Source organism: Biomphalaria glabrata, chromosome 13 (assembly GCF_947242115.1).
Source record: "Biomphalaria glabrata chromosome 13, xgBioGlab47.1, whole genome shotgun sequence".
Taxonomy (NCBI): Eukaryota; Metazoa; Mollusca; class Gastropoda; family Planorbidae; genus Biomphalaria; species Biomphalaria glabrata.
This window is the reverse complement of record NC_074723.1, coordinates 32,131,040-32,157,001: the sequence shown is the minus strand read 5'-3', so window position 1 is coordinate 32,157,001 and position 25,962 is coordinate 32,131,040. Positions and strand designations below refer to the sequence as shown.

Here is a 25,962-nt window from a genome sequence, read left to right as displayed (position 1 = left end):
GTGTTTTAAAGTAGGAAGCAAGCCGCCGTTGTCCCGAATGTCTATTGTAAAATGAAATCGCATCAAATGAACCTAATTTCGCGCTTGGCTTAACTTCGATCTGTCAATCATCCGTGTCACCCTCCAAATGTCAATGTCAGGATGCTCGCACTAATCAGAAAGCCGCGGAATCCGCCTTCGCAATCAATACAATTCGTTTCATTGAAATCTTTTTTTTTTCTTTTCATATGGGCGTTGCCAACAGGAAGGTTTGTGAACTAGGTGGGCACATTCCTCCCATCTTTCGCATACGTCTGCACGGTTCATTTGACTTGTATATTTTTTCATGTAGTGTTTACTGACAATGTAGGATGTAGGACGTAATCTTCTTTTTTGAAGTAGCTGTCGTGCGCATCTTACTTTTGAGCACCATAAGGTTTCGTGAGTTTCTGTTCCTAAGGGTGTCGAAACAGTGTCGCATGTCTTCTCAGGTTCCTAAGGGTGCGCCTGGTTGTCATTACGTCTTGGCCTTTGTTGGGGTTGTTATGACTTTGCGGAGTCGCGTTCTTTGATGTTTTCTTCCCCACTATTGGGGACGCAGGCTTGGGACTCTGTCGTACACATGCCTGATTCACAGTGTTGTTTGATATGGCCCGTGCACCTATGGCATGGGGTGTAGGCTGTGTCGTGATTGAATTATGGCACCGAGTTTAAGGTGTGATATATTTCGTTGCATAATATGTTGACCTTGTGTTTCTTTTGTAAATACTATTGACCTTTTGAGCACCATAAGGTTTCGTGAGTTTCTGTTCCTAAGGGTGTCGAAACAGTGTCGCATGTCTTGTACGAGTGTCCCCAGCTCCGCGAGCTAAGGGGGGACCTGTCTGAGCAGTCACTTGACTTGTATGGTAGCTATGAGGCACTACGCCGGACGGCTAAGTTTCTTGCCAGAGCACTACAGGAGGACTAGTCCTTCCTGCTCTGATTTTTCAATTGGAGTTCTTCTCAGGTTCCTAAGGGTGCGCTTGGTTGTCATTACGTCTTGGCCTTTGTTGGGGTTGTTACGACTTTGCGGAGTCGCGTTCTTTGATGTTTTCTTCCCCACTATTGGGGACGCAGGCTTGGGACTCTGTCGTACACATGCCTGATTCACAGTGTTGTTTGATATGGCCCGTGCACCTATGGCATGGGGTGTAGGCTGTGTCGTGATTGAATTATGGCACCGAGTTTAAGGTGTGATATATTTCGTTGCATAATATGTTGACCTTGTGTTTCTTTTGTAAATACTATTGACCTTTATTCATCTCTCATGTCATAATATATCATACACTCATTAAATTGTTAAACGTACAATCTTGTGGTTAACTAATGTACATTAACTTACGTTGTCAGTAATATCGTTCACGTTGAACAACTGTTAGTATTTACTTCACGTTAAATTGAGAAACCTGTATTCAGTGTTGGCCAGTCACGGCTTCGATGCCGATATTAGTTGCTTGGGTTTAAACTGTCGAGGTGGGGAACCTGGGAACTCGAGGAACTTATGTCTACCCCGAAGTCAACGAGCTGCAATCCGAAATCCCACCATGACAGTAACGTCTGTATCATATAAGATAAGATAAGATGTTAATCTAGATCTGGATCCAGCTGGGTGAGGTGGCTGAGTGGTTAAGCGATTGGCTTCCATACCGAGGGGGGTCCGGGTTTAAATCTCGGTCAAGACTGGGATTTTTCATTCTGAATGTTTAGGACGCCTAGAGATCACCCAGCTCTAATGAGTAACTGACATTAGTATTTGTATTTTGGTTTTTTGGCACATCCACACAATTTTGGATATATCGTGCCCGTAATCCCTTAGGGGTTATTCTCCCTTCTGTATCACAAGAGCTAAATTTATACAGTCAAGTTGGAAGTTAAAACGGTTGGTCGTTGTGCTGACCAAAACATCGAAGACGATGGTCTAACTTATAAGACTCTACTACATTGCACTTGATGTTGACTACTAGGAAGACATAACCATAGACCGCACAAAGTGGAGAGAGAAGGTGACAAAGAAAGCTATGGACAGAAAAACAAAAAGCCTCACCTCTGGAAGAAACGCAAGCCAAACGAAACAAAAAAACAACTAGTGATCCCTCTAACACCCAAGCAAATGTTACCGGTACCAGAGTTGTCTGTGGAGGAAAATGTCTCTCCAGAATTGGGCTCCAAAGTCATATAAAGTGCTTCACGAGATGAACCATAGTTGTTCTACGACTGAAGTAGGCCAACCGAATTGCACTCATATGGAAGGGAGTTGCCTGAATCAGCCATGAAAAACCAATGACTCATCAGTTTTCGTCTCCAATTAAAATGCACAAAATTACAGACAGAAGAAGATTGAAATTCTCTACCTTTTATCTTAAAGAACGTCTGTAATTTATAAGATAAAAAATGATAACAAAGGCTAACTTGTGCCAGCACACCAGCCACAGTGGCGTAGCTAGGGTGGGAGGATGGGGGAGAATTTGAAAATCTCCCCGGGCACTCACTTGAGAGGGGACCCAAATGAGTGGTTTTTTTTTTTACATTAATTATTAAATATTACTCAAAATGCAGGGGCCCCCAAAGAGGTCAAGGAAAATTCCTAGCTACGCTCCTGATGATGACCCCACAGATCCCCTTATTTGAGACGTGATAGTAATCCCACACATCGCTAGCTTTGAGACTTGATAGTGCCCCCAAATGATGGAAAATTCCTACCTACGCCCCTGACCAACCAGTGAAGTTTCCTTTCATGAATATATTTCAACTTGGACTACAAAGGAAAGAAACGCGGAGCCTTGCAGAGTAGCATATCAAACCTGAGCGAAGTGCCAGGATTCGAACCAAGAAAGCTGAGCCTCTGTTACATTATTAGGCGACCCAGTTCTCCAGTGTAGCAATAGGTCGAGACACGTCACGATATTAACAAAATGTACAATATGGCTTAAGTTTAAAGATTACTATTGGTACGTCTGGGGCGCTCCAACGTCTCCCCGTCACCATGTCAAGCCACGCATTCGATACCCGAAACCTACAGATGCGCCAGCAAACATTCAGAAGTACATTTGAATACCAAATAGCGCCCTCACCCCTTTTTTCCCAACCCCGGGCCCCCCGTTTCACCACCAGCGCCAGCATTCTATATAAATGTGTACCTAGCCCCTATACTATTGACACAAGGCGTCCACAGGTTCAGCTCGCGTTTAACAAGCCCACTTCTATTTGCTCACGTTCAATTCAGCGTGGAGGCGAAAGGGGTGGGTGCTGGGCGAAACGGGGTGGCGGGGGGGGGGGCGCTAAGCCAGATTGAGATGGGAAACTGGCTTGAGAAAACATACTGTTTAAATCCCTTTGAGTTGGAGGTTACACAATGCCAGGCCATGGCCACCTCCTCCCCCTCCCTCCCAGCCATGTCATCAACTTTGCATGTGTAAATCCCTGTGTAGATGTACTCAAGTCCAATGATTGGACATTTCAAGTATGTGATGACGTTACAGTTTTGTTATTGTAACTGCTAGACTGCTGTCTTTTTTTTTTTAAACAAATTATTTAGAACATGCTCTCCCCCTTCAGAATAGATAACCCCATAGATTACTCAGCACCGAAGTCCCCTCCGAACCTCCCTCACCCCCAGCTACCCCTTTGAACACCACGGGGGCTTAAGACCTCCCGTTAACTGTTTAATTATGCAAATCAGATTTCCACCTTCCCGTCGGCCTCGGGGCCCACACAGGACTAGATTAAAAAAAAAACTTTCAATAAATTATAAATACACTTTGTCTTCAAGGGGGGGGGGGGCGGGGGATGACAGGTGGGCGTCGAGGTGACATGGGCGCCAAAGTTGGTTCCCTTTGCGAGACATTCGATGGGTTCTAGTGAGAGGAGGGGGGGGGGAGTGGAAGCGTACACTCACGCAACAGTGCACACATTTCGGTCACTCATCACTAAGAGAATAGAGTCGGAACCAGCGCTCACTCTAAGGCAGCGGTTCTAAACCTTTTAAGCTTGGCGACCCCTTTTTACAATCCCCCACTCTGCCGCGACTCCCCCCCCCCCGACACACACCTACAATAATAGAAGAGTAGACAATAACAACCCATATTTTCGATGGTCTTAAGCGACTCCTGGTAAATGGTCAATCGACCCCCAAGGGGGTCGCGACCCACAGGTTGAGAACCCCTGCTCTAAGGCATTGATCACTGGTCAACTAAGTGAATATGAAAACAGCTAGTCAGCATAGGCATTGATCGCTGGTCAACTAATTGAATATAAAAACAGCTAGTCAGCATATGTTCGAACGTTACGCATAGTTTACAAAAACTAATGACCTAGTCTGCAATTAGGACCAATTAAACAATACCCCGGTGAAATCTAAGCATGCACCTGTCCGCAAAGTATACCTTTTGCTTACAAAGATGTTTAGTATAACGACCTTTGTTTTAAACTTCTTCAGATTTTTCACAATTCTAGGTAAAGACACTCTTCTGTCCGTCGTGTGCAAAACTAATCAAATCCAATTTCGCTCTAATTAGAGTTTTAAATGTCAGTCACATCTTTTCTGCAATCTTTTAAATAGTTATCAATTACCAGTCTCGGATTTCATTACATATCAAGAGATCTCTTAAACTATCAAATGAAAGTGAAATTTCGTACACATATTTCTTTTACCACTTAGGTGCTTACTAAGATACGGTTTTGACAGATTCGTAGTCTAAACGCTGCTATTCGAATAAAACAAAAACGCAAGCTTTCTATAAACCTTTGCATTAGATTTTCGGTATTACCGCTAAAGGACGCATCTACACTATTAAATTCTTAACCCTGATCCCTCACTGATTATCACTAGTTCTCAAATAAATCCCACACAACTCCCCCTTTGTAGACACCGCGCCCACCCTTATGAAACCGTAAACCATATCCTTTTTGAATGCCCCTTCCTAATCCACCTTAGGCAGACTCTACTACCTCTCCAGCCCAACACCCTGTACGGCAGTGCTGAACAACTTAAGAAAACAGCACACTTTTTTTCCTTGGCACAGTCTGCAAAAGAGCTGACAGCTCAGCAGCAAAAAACTGGCTAGAAGAAGAAGAAGAAGAAGAAAAATCACGAGTTCTCCCTCTTGCCATGGTCTATAAAAAAAACCTTTTCTTGGAATGTACAACCCTTCTGCTTTTATACTTTTGCAATTAATGTAATAAGTCCGGTCCTAACAGTGGTGATAGTTACAGATCAATGAGGGAGGAAAGGACAAACCGTTATGACCGATGACGTAAGAGTAACGATACACCTTTTCCCCTCCCACCACCCTATTGAATAAGAACATGGGTGACAGGCGCCCCTGACGAGACAGCAATCCAACGGCTCTCATATAAGCTGGACTTTTCTGCACAGCAGGAAGTTTAGGAACCAGAGTTGTGGGCGCTCATTTTATTTTGTCTTTCAATGGACTGATTCACGTTTATGTTTTATGTGCATTTGAATCTGGCACCAGGAAGAGAAGGCGAGTTTCTAATTTTACAAACCTAAACTCTGGCTTGCAATAGTCCCTAAACTCTGGCTTGCAATAGTCCCTAAACTCTGGCTTGCAATAGTCCCTAAACTCTGGCTTGCAATAGTCCCTAAACTCTGGCTTGCAATAGTCCCTAAACTCTGGCTTGCAATAGTCCCTAAACTCTGGCTTGCAATAGTCCCTAAACTCTGGCTTGCAATAGTCCCTAAACTCTGGCTTGCAATAGTCCCTAAACTCTGGCTTGCAATAGTCCCTAAACTCTGGCTTGCAATAGTCCCTAAACTCTGGCTTGCAATAGTCCCTAAACTCTGGCTTGCAATGCATGCTCCTCAATAGAATAGACGAAAGCTGAGCTGGTTTGATCGTATTATAAAGTGTGAAAGATACAGTGGGTGGAACACAAGAAGGGGTTGTCCAAAGAAAAGCTGGCTGGCTTCGGCATGAGCTTTTCTTTGCTCCTCAGATGTATGCACCGCATCCATCGTCAGAGCTCTCCGTCTCTTTCAGAAAACATCTACTGACAGATACTTTTCTCTATGCCAGAGAGAGCAAACTGACGTCTGAGATGATCTTTGTAGCGGTTGTATGAGGGGGGGGGGGGCACCTCTGTTACTACAAGCAGTAGAAAGAAATATCTTATCGTCGACAATCGAATGCACTTATTCTTGTCAGGAAGCAAGATATATACTTGCACCACAATGTGCACATTCAATTAGCACCACAATGTACACATTCAATTAGCACCACGACAGAAATGTCAGTCAGCCCCCCCCACCCTGCCTCTTTTTTATTTCCAGTGCAGATAATAAGATAAAAACCTCATTTTGTTATAGAGTCCGAAGCAAAGGGACATAACTACATATCAATCAAGTTGAATAAAGCACAGATTTCTCAACATTCTTCCTATCGATGACACTTGACATTATATTCAAGCTTCAGGAAACTCTCTACAATAAAACCTATAACGATCCAGTTCATATATAAACATCTAATTTGCATATTTGTTACTTGTGAAACAGCCAAGTTTCAAGTCTTCGGACTGGGGAGGGGTGGTGGGGAAGGTGTATTCACCCCCACAGAAGAGTGCCAAAACCTACCACTAGAGTCGACTAGACTGTAGACACAAGTGGCGGTGGATGGGTGTCTTGACAGTTATAGTGTTGATATAAAACACGTAAAAGGCTAACCAGGACAATCCATTAAGTTTAACACAATCTACTAAGTTTAACACAATCTACTCTAAGTTTAACACAATCTACTAAGTTTAACACAATCTACTAAGTTTAACATATTCTACTCTAAGTTTAACACAATCTACTAAGTTTAACACAATCTACTATGTTTAACACAATCTACTATGTTTAACACAATCTACTATGTTTAACTCGGTGGTTCTCTTTAATCTATGGCAGAACTCAGAGGGAGCATGTGGTTTATGAAACCATTAGTGAACTGTCTTGTTGGTTTGTGGAGCACAAATAGTGAAATGTCTGCGATTTATGAAACAATTAGTGAAATATCTGCGTAAAGAACATCTGTCGTCATCGAGAAGCGCTGGTTATCAGTGTGTATGTGTTTTCGTGTGTGAATGTTGTTCGTATTTGCATCTATATTGTTATTGTAAAGTAGTTACGCTGAGGTTGTCAATTACAAACATAATTTCCATTTCATTGGATCAATAAAAATTATCTTATCTCTTATCTATCTTATCTTATCTTATCTCTGAGTGCGACACAATTAACGACATATCTGCGTGGTTTGTGAAACATTTAGTGAAATGTCTGAGTGGTTTGTGAAACAATTAGTAAAATTTCTGCGTCGTTTGTGAAACAAAATTAGTAAAATGTCTGCATGGTTTTGAAGCATAATTAGTGAAATATGTGTTTGCTTTCTGAAGGATAGTTAGTGAAATGTCTTTGTGGCTTGTGAAGTTTAGTGAACTGCAGTTTTAAAATTGGCTGGCTTTCCTTATTCAAGAGTAGAAAAATAATACTTTTTAAATTAAATGTTATACATCCCTAGATATAGTTACAATACAAAAACCAGTATTGGATATTGATCATGGGATGCTAATGTAATTTTATATATGGTACGTAGAGCTAGGCAGGCCTTAGAGTGGAACCACCAGGGAACAAGACGTAGAGGAAGACCAAAAAAGAACATGGTGACGCAGTGTACTAGATGAAGCCAAGAGGACAGGAAAGAGCTGGGAAGCCATTAAAAAAACTAACAAGAGACCGTGGAGAGTGGCGTGTTTTTACTGAGGCCCTATGTTCCACGAGGAACGCAAAGGAAAGATGATGATAATGATGTAGTGTGTGGTTTCTCTCATCGGTATTAGTATGACTAATTATAACTGATAATATACTCATTATTATGACTATGACTAAGTTTACCTATATAACTTTGACAACGGCAATCATGGATTATGAGTGGCTATGTCATTGATTATATTCAATAGTATTTCAAATCATAAACTAATCATTATGTCTTGTCACAGCCAATAGAACTTGATAAATGGATACAGCCGCTTGGTCTCCTAACAAATGATTTCATTTGATGTTCTTTTATCATTTATTTATTACTTGTGAGATAGCGGTCAATGGCATTGATCCGAGACCATCGGTCAAAGAAGGCCTGAACACTGGCCTGCAACGTTGCAGCCTGTGGGCGGCGGAGACCAATAGCTCGTTGGCACGTACAACGTAGCAGCGAGCTATCGGTCTCCACTGCCCACTGGCTGCGACGTCACAGGTCAGTGCTGAGGCCTTCTATAACGAGAGGTCTCGACAGGTCCCCATGGTGACTGTAACCTAGTTACAACTGTACAGCCATATCATGCGAACATCAGAGATCACAAAGACGTTCCTGCAGAGAACAGTACCAGGGAAAAGAAGTAAAGGCAGACATGGGGGAAGCGATGGAACAAAAGGAATGTGAGAGACTGTAATCCTGGCATGACAGGAATGGAAAGAGACGGTCGACAGATCTGTCTACTGCCATATCAGTCTAAGAGACCAAGTGGCTGGTGAAGGTGAAGAAATGTTCTACTTCAATATTTTATTATTATTTAAAACATAAACCAATCATCAATCGCTGGCAGGAACGAGACTTGTTAAAGGGGATATAAAATTCATTGTAGTTTCCCCTTAACAATGTCCACTATTTACAGCCATATGTCTCAATCCTATAAGATTTTTTCCATTTTCGATATCAATAAAATATAATTGATTATCGCTATTTAATTAGGTAATCGGTTTATTTTTTGCTTGATTCGTGTCTTGTCATAAATAATGAACAACTGTGCAGAGTTTCGACTTGATCCGAGAATGGGGAACTGGGAGAAATAACGTGTTCGAAACGTGTACGAGACAGACAGTGCGAGCTGAAGTAAGCTTTGTAAAAAAAAAAAAAGGTTTATCATGACCATCAGTCTAAAAAAAAAAAGCATTAAAAACATTTTTAAAAAATCAATTCACTGCATGAAGAGAAGGTAATGTGAACTAAAGGGGAGATAACAGGATGGGTAGTTATGGCGCTATCGTCTGCTCGCCTGCTGATGAGCATGACAACAATGCACTGCGCTGGGATGCACGCGCTACTGCAATTCATCAAATGTTCATGACCAATCAACGGCCTGTAGATAAAAGGTCAGCCTTTTGTACAAATCAATCGTCTGCAGCGCCCAGCCCAAGTTTTCACAAGTCTGACCTATATAGTTTTGGACACAGCAACTGCCTATTTTCATTCCCAAAAGCCCAGAAACCAATAACAATATACTTGTTTGTCATTAAATAATCTGTACGTATTCAAACAAGATTCTTCCTCCCTAGGCTGAAAGCTGACAAAGTCACCAAAAAATAGACAAAAAGATTGCTGAAAGATTGAAACAAGGGAGAGTATTGTACCTCCCTCATTGAGTCTGAGGCAAGTTGGGACAATCATCAGCGTTGTAAGGTTAAGCTTCGATGAGTGTGTCCGCTAAATATGTGTCTGTGTTAGCGTGTCCATGTGTCACCGTGTGTCTGATTGTTTCATTTGTAGATAAAGTATCGCTCGGTAGAGCAATGCTTACCATTAAAGCTGAAACCTGTTCAATAAATATCCAAAAATATTATGAAAGGAAAAAAAAAAGTAAACAGGACAGTGGAATCATATCTAGAAGAGGAAAGATAAGTAGATCATGAAGATGTATTCATAGAAAACTTTTATTTCATGACTGAGATTCCTATTACATTAAACCACATCATGCTTTGGCTATACTTCCCAGCCTCAACATGGCGCTCGGGTGGAAACGGTCGTTAGAGAGGACGATAAGGTCTATAGGGAAACAAAACAGAAACCCGCTGGGGTGCCTAAGGACCGAATCCATTGCACTAGCTGGGATGGAAGAACACGTCACTATCCTCACGTCTGCAAGGGATAGCCCTTATGGCGGACATCCGCACGGCTGGTGTGGTTGAGCATCACTGTTGTTGAGTAACAACGTGGTGACTAGGCAGACGATAATTGAAAGACGACTTCAAGAACTCTGACAATTTGTTTTATTGAAAGGGGGGGGGGGAGGAGGGATTAATAACATTTAGTATAACTACACATTTATGTATACCATAAATCCTAGAACAGTCCCTAACACCAAGCGTTAATCAGCACTATTTGTACCAAGAGTTTACCACATGGGCTGGAGCAGAGTTGACATCTATTTGTATTAAATATTCACCACATCTACTTGTATTAAATGTTCACCACATCTACTTGTATTAAATGTTTACCACATCTACTTGTATTAAATGTTTACCACATCTACTTGTATTAAATGTTTACCACATCTACTTGTATTAAATGTTTACCACATCTACTTGTATTAAATGTTCACCACATCTACTTGTATTAAATGTTTACCACATCTACTTGTATTAAATGTTCACCACATCTTCTTGTATTAAGCGTTTACCACATCTACTTGTATAAAGCGTTTAGCACATCTACTTGTATTAAATGTTCACCACATCTACTTGTATTAAATGTTCACCACATCTACTTGTATTAAGTGTTTACCAAATCTACTTGTATTAAGTGTTCACCACATCTACTTGTATTAAATGTTACCACATCTTCTTGTATTAAATGTTTACCACATCTACTTGTATTAAATGTTCACCACATCTACTTGTATTAAGCGTTCACCACATTTACTTGTATTAAGCGTTTACCACATCTACGTGTATTAAGTGTTTACCACATCTATTTGTATTAAGCGTTTACCACATCTACTTGTATTAAGCGTTTACCACATCTACTTGTATTAAGCGTTTACCACATCTACTTGTATTAAGCATTTACCACATCTACTTGTATTAAGCGTTTACCACATCTACTTGTATTAAGCGTTTACCACATCTACTTGTATTCAGCGTTTACCACATCTACTAGTATTCAGCATTTACCATATCTACTTGTATTAAGCGTTTACCACATCTACTTGTATTCAGCGTTTACCACATCTTCTTGTATTAAGTGTTTACCACATCTACTTCTACCTAGCGCTTATCACCTTTTTACTACACCAAATGTACTGATACCTAGCGATAACCACATCTACTGGAACCAAGCATCTACCAAATGTATTTACATCATGCCATGTGTACTGGTGTCAGCAGGTGTCACATCTATCTTTACCAAGTAATTACCACATGTACTGTTACCAAGTAATTACCACATGTACTGTTACCAAGTGGTTGCTGTGTGCACTTGTACCATCGGTGCCGACAGTGTCCTAGTTGTAGTCCAACGGCGCTCAAATGACGCAGAAAACTGTCTTAGTTAGCGTCAGGTTTTATGGCTGGTTTAATAAATTGTTGGACACTGTCAGACAAATAAGTATGTGGCCAAGATGTCAGAGAGAAGATAAATTTGGGCAAAGATGTTAGACAAGATGTATTTGGACAAGGTGTTAGACAAGATGTATTTGGACAAGGTGTTAGACAAGATGTATTTGGCAGTGATGTTAGACAAAAACAAGATGTATTTGGCCAAGATGTTAGTTAAGATGTATTTGGCCGAGATGTTAGACAAAAACAAGATGTATTTGGCCAAGATGTTAGTTAAGATGTATTTGGCCGAGATGTTAGACAAAAACAAGATGTATTTGGCCAAGATGTTAGTTAAGATGTATTTGGCCAAGATGTTAGTTAAGATGTATTTGGCCTTGATGTTAGACAAAAACAAGATGTATTTGGCCAAGATGTTAGTTAAGATGTATTTGGCCGTTATGTTAGACAAAAACAAGAAGTAATTGGCCAAGATGTCAGTTAAGATGTATTTGGCCGAGATGCTAGACGAGATCTATTAGGTCGAAATGTTAGACAAAATGTTTTGGCAGAGATGGAAGTGGAAAACGAATGTCCAGGTATGTCCGTTGAATTTTTGAGTTTGAAAATATAGGAAGATTGTCACACACACACATACACACAAATTAAGTCTTCGGCAAAGTAGTTGCCAACCTTTTTCTCCTCAACAAAGGACCAGATACATTGCCGACAAGTGCGTCACATCTCGCATCAACGCTTAAAGTCGTCGAGGGCAATGGAACCAAAAACTTTATGAATTGTGGGCACCACATCACGGGTCAGATATGGCCCGCGGGTTGTAGGTTCAGCACCACTGGCATACAACATTCTACTTAGTTGTCACATAACATTAAGAGAAAACAGCATCAACAACAACAACACGCTTTTCCTATTCCAAAACGTTCATCTGGTTAAAAAATTCCGATTCTTTTGTAAATCTATATAATTTCAGGAGTCCTCCTAAACGAGGCCATAATACTAAACTAAGAGTGGAGTTATCCAGGCATGCTTTATGAAGATATACCCCCCCCCCCCCGACCTTTTCTATAAAAAGGGTCACTAGAGAGACAGAGACGCAAGTTTTTAGGTACTGAAACTTCTGGCTTCCTGAAGAGACAGTACAAGACCTTCTCTTTGTCCGATTGATAATGGTACTGGTAGGCCTACTGCCCAATCACGTTCAAGCAACACAAGAATATATTGGCGCCACGGGAGCCCAAACACACACGCAGAAAGCACTATCTTCTAAGAAACGCTACCACAAGTGTAGTTAAGAATTTTACACATGAACACATACAATGGCGTAGCCCCACCTTCTTTTTTTTTTTTTTTTGGGGGGGGATGGGGGTTCGGGGTAGGGGGTAATTATGTCAATATAAGGGAAATGTGCATGCTATTTACAAATTGGTGGTGTTTTCCCACATTGAAATAGGGAGTGTTACGAGGGGGGGGGTGTGGACAACCGTCCCCACCCTCAAACAAGCTACGCCCTTAACAAGGGCAAATATATATATATATATATATATATATATATATATATATATATATATATATACATAAATTCCCCACCCTCATATATATATATATACATAAATTCAGTAGCCAATCATATTTTTTTTGTTTTAATTACACTCATTTGAGTATTTAAATAGGCTAAAAATATTCTGGTTCCTATTTCACTTTTACCAGACGATTTTGGATGTAATTATTTTCTATTCACGGGTAGAGTTGTTGGCCTATGAAAGAACTGAATTTAATAGTGCCTGTGAATGATTAAGTTTCATTTATTTCAAGCACTAACTATCACGTACACTTATAATTAGTGAGAGGGGAGTTATTAATACTATATAGATTTTGGATTTATCCGATAGATAAAATGTAGATTTCATTCTGTGGCGTTGTAAAGACCATATAATAATTGGTTAATGTTTAAGACTGTAAGATTACATTTCTAGGCTTTCCCGCCAGTAGAAAAAAAAATATTTAGTTGGAAATGGCCTTTTCTTGTAGCATCGCTGACATTATTTGGTTTATTTATTTCACTCTTAATTTTCATCTTTTTACTTTCTCACGTTTTTCTTGTGAGTTCCAACATATCACCCCCCCACATTTCTCTATATTGCTTCATTTTTTAAAATTCTCTATTCCTCTCTCTCAGTTTGATAGCCCAAAGCGTTGTTTCATGAGTTTTAACCGCATCGTATAAAATCGCGATGAAGTAAAGAAGGAGCAGATTACTCTGATTGATTAGCTGAATATTAAAAACTCCCCTATGGGCTTAAATCAGTGGTTCCCAAACTATTTCCCTTAACGGAACACTTCGCACATTTTGAGTAATTAGCGGAACACTTTGCTTTTTTTTAATTCTTTTTTTTTTTAAAGATTAATTCACGTGGTGGCCTACTAGTTAATTATTTCCGTAGTTCGTGAAACACCAATTCAGATCAACTTGATCGGAGAATGCTTGACGAAGAAATAGCGTTACAAATTATGTAAGTGGACTAAACCCAACAACTTTAGACATATACGTGAATACTGAAGAATTAGTTTAAATTGTTGGTATCAAATAAAATAATTAATTACCAGTAATTAATTGACTAATTGGTTACTTTTTATTATATTGCTTCATGTATTTTGTCTATGCCAATGAATAATTGTGCGGAGCTTCGAATTGATCCGAAAATGGTTTTGGAGGAAATATTATGTACACGCCTTTGATCACACAGATAGATAGATAGACAGAGAGATAGATAGATAGATAGAGAGAGAGAGATATTTAGATAGATAGATCGATGATAGATAGATAGATAAATAGATAGATAGATAGATAGATAGAGATATTTAGATAGATAGATAAATGATAGATAGATAGATAGATAGATAGATAGATAGATAGATAGATAGATAGATAGATAGATAGATAGATAGATAGATAGATAGATAGATAGATAGATAGATAGATAGATAGATAGAGAGATATTTAGATAGATAGATAGATAGATAGATGGATAGATAGATAGATAGATAGATAGATAGATAAAGTGAGTTGAAATAAGCTTTGTAATAATACAAATATGGATCTACAGTCAAACAGCAGGTAACTACCAACCCAGCGATCTCTCTACAATAGTCTTTTGAATCGTGAGAATTTATTTTCTCCTTTGTACACAAATTCTCTTCTTTTACTTTTGGTAGGGCGTGCAGGTTAGACGGGCAGTTAGAATATACCCACCATCTCCTTTTTCCTTAAACACACACGCATCTAATTTATCCAAATAATAGGTTGTGTTCTATCCCACACCCCAGGGGTTTCACCGTCTATACGCAGGAGGGCTAGCACCAGAGTACCACAAAACTCCGCCTCTGTGGTAGAGCCCTGAGAAATATCGCCTCTTCTACTAAATCACTTCTCTAATAGGAAAAGTTACAATTAAAAAAAAAAAAAACGCCATATATTTTTTTTTCGGTTCCTTTGTACTTTTTATTTCCAGTAACAAAAAGACGCGGCAGAATACACGGCAAGCTCAGCAGACGACAGAGAACGAACTATATATATATTAGAAAAAATGGCGCTAACTGCCATTAATAGTTGCCCGCGTAAAAAAAAAATAGTACAAGGAATTATGACGTTCGTCAGTGATCCTCAAGTACTTTAAATTGCAGTTACACTATATGACGGCCTCCTTGTGTAAAAGTGTGGCGGACTTGTTTGACAGTGTTGTTGAGTCTCTCTTCCATCTTAAACCCTGCTTCTGACACCTTAAAGTTCCGATCTTTACCCGCGGCTCTTTGTCTTAGAACAGGGGTTCTCAGCCTGTGGGTCGCGACCCCCTTGGGGGTCAAATGACTAATTGTCAGGGGTCATCTAAGACCCCGGGATATTTGGATTTTTGTCTATTCATCATTTAAAGTTTTTTTTTTCGTCCATTTTACCGCGCTGTACCAAGCTGATCTGAACCCGACTTGATATTCCAACAAATTTAGCCATCTATGTGAATACCGAAGGATTAGTTTCCCTTGTCGGTAGACTTACACAATGATTAATTACCAGTAATTAATTGACTAATTGGTTGCTTGGTTTCGTTTTGTTTTTTTACTATTGATTCATGTCTTGTCTATGCCAATGAATAATAGTGCGTAGTTTTAATTTTATCCGAGATCGGATGTGGGAGACATAACGTGTACACCCTTTTTATTATACAGACAAACATACAGAGTGAGTTGATATAAGCTTTGAAAAAAAAGTCATAATCGAAGTCAATGACTGGAAACTAAGTTTGGCCTACAATTTGAGACTCGCTGGGCTCTGAACGCGCCCTTTCTAAAGTGTGCATTACTTTTTCCTTCATGCGTGTGTTGGTGTCACATGACCTAGAAATCACAGCCGTGTTCTAAAATAATTTGATATTGGGCAGCCGTAACTCAACCATTACCTGTGTGTGCTAAATCTAGCAATCTGGCCTATAAATCTTGGTTCATGTATGCTTTGAAACACTGTCTAAACAGTGGAACTTTTTTTTTTAAAAAAAAGCTAGTCAGTTGTTAGAAGGTAACGCCAGGGCTGTAGTTTCAGTTTGGGAATCAAACTTTCGTTTAGAATGTCAGTTCTCTTATAGGAACCGAGCTTAAGTTCAGAGGCGTGTACTTTGGTAAGATTTTCTGGTGAAGCTTAGAAATGGGTGGAGCAGGTGAATACAAAAAAAAAAAAAATAAATGTCTCGGTCAATAGAAGAAGAGCTGATTCATTGGTTCCATTCTGTGCCATTTAAAATCCACGCCTCTTCTGGGATTTAAACTAACTCCTTTTGGTTAGGAAGTTGAGCTATTAATGGGAAAACAGTAAAGAAAAAAAGTACTGTAGATATATTCGAAATACTTACAGATTGATTTGAAAAGGTTTCAGCTAGAGACCCTGACGAAAAGGGTACTGACCATAGAGTAGCTTTGCTTCAAACACACAAAAACATTTGCGTCTGATTAACCTTTTTTAAAACAATAAAATTGATTTTGTATAGCGCATCTTTAGGAGTAGGTTACTTATGTACAATAGAAGTGGTTCCGGTTGCGAATGCAGGTATTTTTAAATTCAAGATCCTTTGGCGCCCCCAAGCCCAACTAGCTCTAATGGGCACCTGATATTAGTTGAGAAAATAAAAGCATTTTTTGTCGTTGAGCTGGCCACATGACACCCTCGCTAACCGTAAGCCACAGAAACAGATGACCTTTACATCATCTGCACTACAGATGATCACAAGGTTTGAAAGGGGAACTTTACTTTATAATATCGGGGACACGACAATTTTTCGTTCACAGACATTTCGTTCACCGACAAATCGTTTACGACTTTTCGTTCATCCGACAATTCGTTCACACGACTCTTTCTCTCTCTCTTTCTGTCTCTTTATTTCTCTCTTTCTTTCTTTTGTAGCACATCCATCTTCCCATTCAAATTCTCTTTGATCGGCTTCAACATCTGCTGGAATCCGATCTGTGCACTACACTTTGACAATCATAATAAAAAAAATATGTTTGGCTGATGGGAAAGATACGGTCGAATCATATCTCCAACGGACAGTCATCTGTGTCGTATCGCCTCCATGATCCCCTCTCTTTGTTTTAGTGCGTTGGTAACGGTAACCCGATACCCCACTCAAACCAAATGCAGAAATATGACATTGTGACATACGGGGCGAGGGGTGCGGGGTGGATAGGGTATATCTCAACTCCGTAACGACGATCCTTGAAATGGGGTTTCAGTCCCTTGACTAAAGAAATCTATATTTTTAATCTACTCACTCACATTTAGAAGCGGGTAAAATAAGGCTTGTGTTCGAGTCCGAAGATAATGAGGAATGCAGTATTTCCCGTGGATACGCAGGCCCAGCTGTAAAAGTAGGGTTCCCCTTTCAGACCTTGCGATCTATAGGGCAGATGATGTAAATGTCATCTGTTTCTGTGGCTCACGGTTAACGAGGGTGTTATGTGGCCAGCACAACGACCAACCGCCTTTGCTTTTCCTCAACTAATGTCCGGTACCAATTAGAGCTAGGTGGACTCGAAGGCACCCAAAGATCCCGAAATTCAAAATCCCAGTCTTCACCAGGATTCGAACCAGGGACCCCAGGTCAGACACCGCGCCTCCTAGCCCCAGCTGTGACCTACATATTTTGCCACCCAGCGACTCTGTTGTGTCAAGCTAATTGTATAAATTACTGCATTGCCTCCAGGCTGCGCAAAGTACTTTTAAAGCGGGTTTAACAGTAATATAACATGTACAAAAAATAATGTATTCCTACTTTATGTTGAAGTAATAAGGAAGACTAAAACATTCCTAGTTTGTCATTGAAAATTAATAATAGAAAAAAAACAAGGTCAGTATAAGGATCGAAACCAGAAGATTCACGTTATTAGCACAACGCTCTATCAACTCAGCCAACCGTCCGGATTACATTTAACATAACATTTACATGAATTGAAAATAAAAATGGCCGCCAATTATTTTTTAAACTTTTATCCAGATAAGGTAAAAACATAGACATAAATAAATATAGACTGGCCGATAAAAGTATTTTATGAAACGAAAATTTGTGACTTGAAATTTTGTGTACTTTATTATACAGCATTTATGAGCAGTATAGTTTTGTTTAATCTCTAAGACAGAAGATCATGCAACGTTTCAGAATTTGGAAATCCGACAACAATAGATATACATGTTTTCAAGTTACATGAAGTTATTTCCTTTTTCCAGTCTATATTTATATATGTCTATGGGTAAAAATTAATTTTGATTAATTCAACAAATTAATAAAGCGAAATTTCAGCTGGATAGGATAATGAAAAGCTGTGAAACAACAAGTGTTAATTTTTTTTTTCTATTCTGTGTTTTCTACTTAGGAAACAACAATGTCACCCCATCACTTTTCAAAAGAGGCTCCGAAATCACCCCGCACGATTGGGTATAACGTATAGCGTCGTACGTCTATTCAGTTTCTGGAAGATACAAACAGATACATCCCTAAGCCAGGATGGCTGCCTGATCCAGAAACAGCTTTTCTGGTGTAACTGGTGTACGCAATACTAAAGTACTGTTAAGTGAAGTCTTCTAATAAAACATGGAATAATTTCAATGCACTTTTCAGCATTGTGGAATCCAAGTTCTAAGTTCTCTCATGTGTAACAAACAAGTAATTAGTTTTGATTTAGCTAGCAACAGTGACCTTTCAATGTAGCATCTTGGTCAAATCTCTCCCAAATCTTCCTGTTTTCATTTTCTTACGTTTTTCTTTCAATTCAACCCTAACCCTAACATATCTTGCTGCCACATTATTTTTTCATATCACTTTCTCTTCTTAGAAGGCGCGGTGGCTGAGCGGTAAAATGCTGGACTTTCAAATTTGGGGGGGGGGGGGATCCCCGAATTCGAATCCTGGTGAAGACTGGGATTTTTTAATTTCACGATCTTTAGGCGCCTCTGAGTCCACCCAGCTCTAATGGGTACCTGACATTAGTTGGAAAAAAAGTAAAGGTGGTTGGTCGTTGTGCTGGCCACATCGTTAACCGTAGGCCACAGAAACTGACCTTTCCATCATCCGCCCTACAGACTTAAAGTTCTGAATAGGAACTTTTACTTTATTTTCTTTTTGTTCACACTTCTAAATTGTTATTGTTAACCAGATCTCAGAAAGAAAAAAACAACAATAATAAATTGAAGTGCAATTGAAGAGAAGATTTACGTGATGTGATTTAACCCGCAGTGTTACATTTCCCCACCAAAAGACGTTTAAACCATACAGCGTGAAAACGAGTTATTGAAAGAGCACCAGGTTTAGGGTTGAAATGTTATTGACTCCATCCAATTGCACATTAAAATGTGTTTAAAAAATCTAAAAAGCATATCATTCTGTTTTATAAGGGAAAAACAACCCATATTTACCGAAAACGACCCAGCTTTAGAATCACTGAATTATTAATTAAACAGACTCAGCCCCCAAGCGAGGGCAATGTATATTTTAGTCAACTCGTGGAAAGTGGGAATGTGTGATATCACAAGGTTACATATTATAACAAGTATCTTATTGGAGGCGGGGGAGGGGGTGTCGAAATTCTCCAGGTAGAAAGCGCGCACTTCCTTTAACCAGCTATATTTAAACATTCTGTACTGTGGCGTTCCAGTTCTACCAGTTCTGGGTCTATCAATGTCCCTTTCTTGTCTGAAGTCCTCTCCTCTCTCAAGACCTAGCGTGACGTTTCCTGGTCTATCTCTGTCTTCCCCTGTATCTCTCGATCCGTGTTCTTTTTTATACACATTTAGATCTCAAACACATCTGACACCAATTTATTTCCTTTAACTCAGTGATGCCCAAACTACTGCCCGCGGACCAGATCCGGCCCGCAACACAGTGCTAGCCGGCCCCTCGTAACGCCTGCTCACAGAACATAATGATGTCGTCGAGGGTCACTTCCACTGGACGCGAAGATTTTCTTTGCGATGATGTGGCCCCTGATTAGCGTCTCAGAAGTGTCTATGGTCCCCAAAGGTAACAAAAGTTGGGCCCCACTGCTTTAAGTCAAAGACTTTGACAAGGTATACACAAGACTAATACCGGTACTTTCGTTGTCTAGTTAGAATTGAAGTTTGAAGTCCCGTAATATTTCAATAAAAAATTAAAAGATAAACTGTTGTTACACTAATTGCTAGGGTCTAAAGACTAATGAATCAAATGTTATGATTGAATGTTATGTTTTGCGTTATATTTTTCTGGGAAACGATGTAAACTAGCTTCGTATATCATTGCCGGGTAAATTATAATTTTCCTTAACATTTGTGTAATCCATAAATGGAACAGAGATAGGTGAGCTGACAGTTCCAAATCATTGAATTCAATACAAGACTAAAGAGATGTGTGCCTTAACCCGTGCCTTAACCTAGGACAGTCCGAAGTCTTTCAATGCATGATTCCTCTACCGAAACTTGAAGTATAATCTATGGCCTCCAGAATCATGTCAACTAGTAGTGATCCTCAACCCACGACCTGCGGCAATACCTGGTCCGTAATGTTGAGCTATAAGCCCCATTGTAACCTTCCCATAATGTATTATGAAGTCTCGAAGGATCGGTTACATCTGGAATCGATTAACTTTTGCGATGGTCCGCCCCAGACACGCATGCCTCAAATTTCTAGGACTTAATGGTCAAAAAAAAAAGGTGGACTTAAAGTAGCATGACTGTCACAGCTTTTATCAATTCCAAGATTTGACCAAGATTTGAAAGTCGACCCTCCGCTTGCCTAATAATAACGTTTTTCTTACGAGACAAGTCACCCTTCCGCATAAAAAAGACTAACGATTTCTCAACAAATCACTCCGCAGTTTATGTATGTGCATTCCCTGATTCAGAAGAATTGAATACATATGAATTCTAGATCGAGTACATAGAGTCTAGAACTATATATATTATATCTAGACTGGACATTTACATCTTTTAACACTACAAAAATGTCGTGAATTTTTTTTAAAAGCTGAAACAATGCGTTGTTTTGTAAAGTAGGTAGTTATAAGAATTATTTTTTTTCAACCCTAACCTATGTAACATATAAATTAATGTTTAACATCGAAGAAGAGCACTCTCGACTCATAATTATTATTTTGCAATTTTTAGATACTTAATCTAAGAAGATCTAGGTCATCTATCTATTTAAATATACATAAGATGACTAGAATTAATAGACGTGAATTATTTCAATCTAGGATTTTCGAAACTATATCTAAATGGAAACTAACAGGAAATGGCTTCATTTCATGAATTTGAGTGAAAATATTATAGTTCTGTGATTAATACATAACAATCTATATATATAGGTCTGTGAGTTGATCAATGGCGGATAAGAATTTGTTTCCGTTTTCCAGTCTAGATATTATATATATATATATATATATATATATATATATATATATATATATATATATATATATATATATATATATATATAGGTCTGTGGTCGTGTATTTGAAGAAGAACTCGACCTAATGTTTGTATTAACTCTACTTTTACTAAACAGCAGAGACTATGACTACACAGTTACCTAGTTCAGAAGACTATTTATGGAAATTCAAATTGAAGCCTCTTGGCTAGTAGATGACAACCATTTAAACCAGACTATACCAAGACCCACCCAGCAAATTGACAGGCATAGCGAGATCAAAAAGTTTGAAAACTAAACACTAACACTTAGGCGTGCCCACGAACTCACGCATATACACAGTGAACTTTCACACAAACACACACACAATTTTCTTGGAAGCTAAAACTGTGGTTAGATCAATGGTAGTGGGTGGTCTTTTCTTATTACAGAGAGGCTGCTAGCACGTACGACTAGCGCTTCTAGTTCGAACCCTTAATGTATGAAGTAGAACGTCAAGTTTTATTTTTTTTATTCTAGACCCTTAAAACGCGGGTGGTAGTTTAGCCTCTAAACATCAGAATTGTAATTCCATTTGGAATGCATTCACTGTAAAACAATGGCTACCTGCTAAAGTTCACTGGCTACCTGCTTTAGCTCACTGGCTACCAAGCACCGAGAAAGGCTAATAAACAAGAGAGGACGGTAATCTCTGAGTCTATTCAATACTTTAAAGCGATGGGAGCCGAGGACAGGGATACAGAAGTCAGGGATATGATTGAGAGTCCAACACTTGGAAATACTAATATATTCAATGACATAGAATGACGGCAAAGACAAACTCATATATTAACTGTATCAAAAGGTCGTGAGACATAGCATTGGATTGTCAATCACATTGTTCCAACTATACTACTCTAAAGAACAGTGACTTCAGTGACATCCTAACTACAGCCCGCGGGACTGTTCCGGGTTGTGACACACTCTCGAATCTACTGTACTGATATTCTAACTACGGCCCACGGAACAATTCCGGCATTAACACGCTGAATACGGCCTCTCGAATCTACTGTACTGATATTCTAACTACGGCCCACGGAACAATTCCGGCATTAACACGCTGAATACGGCCTCTCGAATCTACTGTACTGATATTCTAACTACGGCCCACGGAACAATTCCGGCGTTAACACGCTGAATACGGCCTCTCGAATCTACTGTACTGATATTCTAACTACGGCCCACGGAACAATTCCGGCATTAACACGCTGAATACGGCCTCTCGAATCTACTGTACTGATATTCTAACTACGGCCCACGGAACAATTCCGGCATTAACACGCTGAATACGGCCTCTAGAATCTTCTGCAGTGATATTTTAACTACGGCCAGCGGGACAGTTCCGGCATGTAACAAGCTGCATACGGCCTATCAAATCTATTGCACTGATATTCTAACTACGGCCAGCGGAACAGTTCCGGCATGTAACACGCTGCATACGGCCTCTCGAATCTTCTGCACTGATATTCTAACTACGGCCCACGGAACAATTCCGACATTAACACGCTGAATACGGCCTCTAGAATCTTCTGCAGTGATATTTTAACTACGGCCAGCGGGACAGTTCCGGCATGTAACAAGCTGCATACGGCCTATCAAATCTATTGCACTGATATTCTAACTACGGCCAGCGGAACAGTTCCGGCATGTAACACGCTGCATACGGCCTCTCGAATCTTCTGCACTGATATTCTAACTACGGCCCACGGGACAGTTCCGGCATTAACACGCTGCATACGGCCTCTCGAATCTTCTGCACTGATATTCTAACTACGGCCCACGGGACAGTTCCGGCATGTAACACGCTGCATACGGCCTCTCGAATCTTCTGCACTGATATTCTAACTACGGCCCACGGGACAGTTCCGGCATGTAACACGCTGAATACGAACTCGACTATTTTTTGTTCCCATCAGGCGACACTATCTCTGGAAATCAATATGACTTGACGAAAGAAAAATGTTGGCCACCATTGGTAAAGAAAATTCTAGTCAATGCATTAGTGACTTTGGGCAGCGTGGAGATGCACCTAGATATAATGACATACAGAATGTAGACAGCCTTCGAGAAAGAATGACACATACCAAGAGTGGCAATGACATAGAGGCCAATTCGAGGAAACCGCTAACGTATCGTATAACTTGGCGCCACACTTTCACTGAGGAGCTCAGAGCAGTGGACACTAGGTAGGAAGATGCTTCAGACATTGCCAGTGACAAATATTTGTGTAGAGAGAGCTTTCAGCCCAAAGCGATGAACGGCGCGGGGGGGGGGGGCGATCTTCTAAGTAAGTAAAGTCAATTCATGGTTACACAACACCCTGATCAAGCCAATGGTCAATAAAATAATCATCCTTCCCTAAGAACATCTTCAAATAATATTTTTAAACTATTATTTATCTGACGTACATAGTTAACTGGTCACAATGTATTAGCACGGCAAAGTTTTATAGCGGCACAGCATCTGTCGCCTGGTGAGTCAGTCAATGACAAAGCAAGGTATTGAAATGGTGTCAGCAAACCAACCAGCCAGCTTCAGTTCATTAATGAATACAAGAGAATGACCATTAATTTTATAACCACTTTCAAACAATTCTACAGGGAGTTTCATAATTCAGTCACAGTCTTCGTTTATGTATTCCTATTTAAGATCACTTTACCTTCACTTGACTTTTATGTAAGCAATAAATGTAGTATGAGATAGATAAAGAGGAAGCGATGAGGAGAAATGCGGGCGATATTACTGGGCCTTAATGTATATATATATATATATATATATAAATATATATATATAAAGAAATGAAGGCTTGTGTATGTATGCATGAATGTCGCGAATATAAATCGAAACCGTTCGACCCATCTTGATAAAACTTGGCATAAATGTTCATTAGATCATGGCGAAACCGTAATGTATGTTAAATGTCCCTCCCACAACCGAAGGGCCCTAAACATAAACAAAAAGTGCTTAATTGTATTTCTATTAAACAACGAAACTTTTTAACAAATCGGGTAAACCCGTTTTCACAGTATTTTAAATTTGATATAAATATGTCGGTTGAACGGGTAAACCCATTTTTTCACTCAACTTTTATTTACGTTGCAAAATTTAAAAAAAATAAAAAATTGAAGGGTTAGGGTTAACTTGCTCAGTATGTTAATTACTTAATTACACCTACATGTACTTATGTTTGCAAAATTGCACTTTATGCAATGATGAAATGTTATGGTGATGAAATGTTGCAATGATGAAATGTCTCGTAGGATGAGTAATCAGGGAACCATGTTTAACATACATCTAAATCAGTGATTCCCAAAGTGGTCCATATAGACCCCCAGGGGTCTACGAAGACCTCCAAGGGGTCTACGAAAGTAAAAAAATAAATTGGGGGTCTATGAGATGTCCACGGGGGTCTACCTGTAATAGATTTCATTTAAGCAGGTCGTAACTTAATTTTCACATTCCATTAATGTAATTATTTCATACACTAATATATGATTTGTACCCGAGTTAATCCTTTCAATATTTATCCTGCTATTGAAACGAAACATTCTTGTATTCAATTTCAATACTTATTTAAATAGCTTAATTTTGTCTACATGTAACTAATATTTAGAAAAAAAAAGGAATGTAGACAGTACAGCATTAATTATTTTAAAATGTGATTCATTCCTTCCTTGTCAAACACATAGTTGCCTAAGTGACTTATTTATGACGATATGAAACCAGTTACGCTGGATGATCATCTGAGGCAATGCCACCCTGACAAAAATTAAGATTTGAACAACTTTCGAACACTCAAAGTTCAGAATAGACCCACAAAATCTCTGTTCGACATCATATAGAGAAGATTTTGGTTTGTGAGCGTCTTACAAGATTTCTTTACTTATAGCTAAATACGGAAAACAGCAAAGGTCAAACATTGTTATTACCTTTTTACAAAAACCTACATCTGTTACTATTAAAAGAATTTCTTTAAGCGACAATACAGTTTAAGGTCGCTTCGGTGGTATGAGTTATAAAATTAAAACCTTCTTATGTAAATCTTTGCAAAAGATATAAATACAGTTTGGTCAGACAAGGTGTAGTGCTGTGTGCTACAAACTGTCTAATGGTCACCATCTCATCTCATCTATGCCTGTGGTCCCTTCTGGGCATAGGCCATCAACCAGCTTTCTCCAGGCATCTCGGTTCTAGGCGAGACTCTCTAACTGTCTCCACGTCTTGCCCATCTGCTTGGCATCTGCTTCCAAATCGCGGTGCCATGGTAAAGCTCAAACAGCCTTCCATCAGCTGAAGAACACCTGGGGATCTAGGGAAAAAAGCACCACCACCAATATTAGGCTATGTAACACCATTGTTAAGCCGATACTACTTTATGGAGAAGAGACCTGGAGAACCACCATCACCACCATGAAAAAAAATACAGGTATTCATCAATAGCTGCCTGAGGAAGATTCTTATAATCCGCTGGCCAGACAAGATCTCGAATGAGGAACAGTGGCAAAGAACAAAGCAGCAGCCCATTGAAGTAGATATCCTTCAGAGACGCTGGAAATGGATAGGTCACACCCTTTGCCAGCCTGCATCCAGCATAACATGGCAAGCCCTAGCCTGGAACCCACAAGGAAAGAAGAAGAGGGG

The 25,962-nt window shown here is 39.6% G+C and overlaps 1 protein-coding gene across 4 annotated transcripts in view; it reads right to left on the bottom strand.

Moving 5' to 3' along the window:
- LOC106062948 (uncharacterized) overlaps positions 1 to 25,962 on the bottom strand; it is a 192,057-nt gene that overhangs the window by 89,143 nt on the left and 76,952 nt on the right. The window lies entirely within an intron of this gene.